This window comes from Micropterus dolomieu, linkage group LG10, assembly GCF_021292245.1.
Source record: "Micropterus dolomieu isolate WLL.071019.BEF.003 ecotype Adirondacks linkage group LG10, ASM2129224v1, whole genome shotgun sequence".
Classification (NCBI taxonomy): Eukaryota; Metazoa; Chordata; class Actinopteri; order Centrarchiformes; family Centrarchidae; genus Micropterus; species Micropterus dolomieu.
In genome coordinates this window covers 12,111,315-12,111,738 of record NC_060159.1, presented here as the reverse complement: position 1 = coordinate 12,111,738, position 424 = coordinate 12,111,315, and positions in this window count along the sequence as shown.

The following is a 424-nucleotide window of genomic DNA, read 5'->3' as shown; positions in this document are numbered from 1 at the left end:
GAGAACTGTAGAAGTTCATAAAGTTTAGGACAAGTTTCAACATTGAAGCCATTTTTCTCAAGATTTAAGAAATGCATCAGAGTTTTCTTTGAAGTCAAACAAAAACTTCACATCATACAGTATTTCTTGTTGAACAGTCTGAGGAAGGTGGTTCCCCTTCGAGGGAACTCGAACTGCGTCGGTGACGACACTATGGGAACGCCTCTGGGCGTGGCAGGGCTGAAACATGAATGAAACTACTCCAATCCTATTGGCGTTGCTAGAACGGTAGCATTTGACGGCGTAACTGGAGGCGTATATAAGCACGCCGGCACACAGGACACATTAGCTCTTTTCTATTCAGCAGGCACTCTGGCATGTTTAGAAAGACTACAAGTATCCAACTCTTACCTGGAAGGATGGCAGACAGAGAGATGGCTGGTGA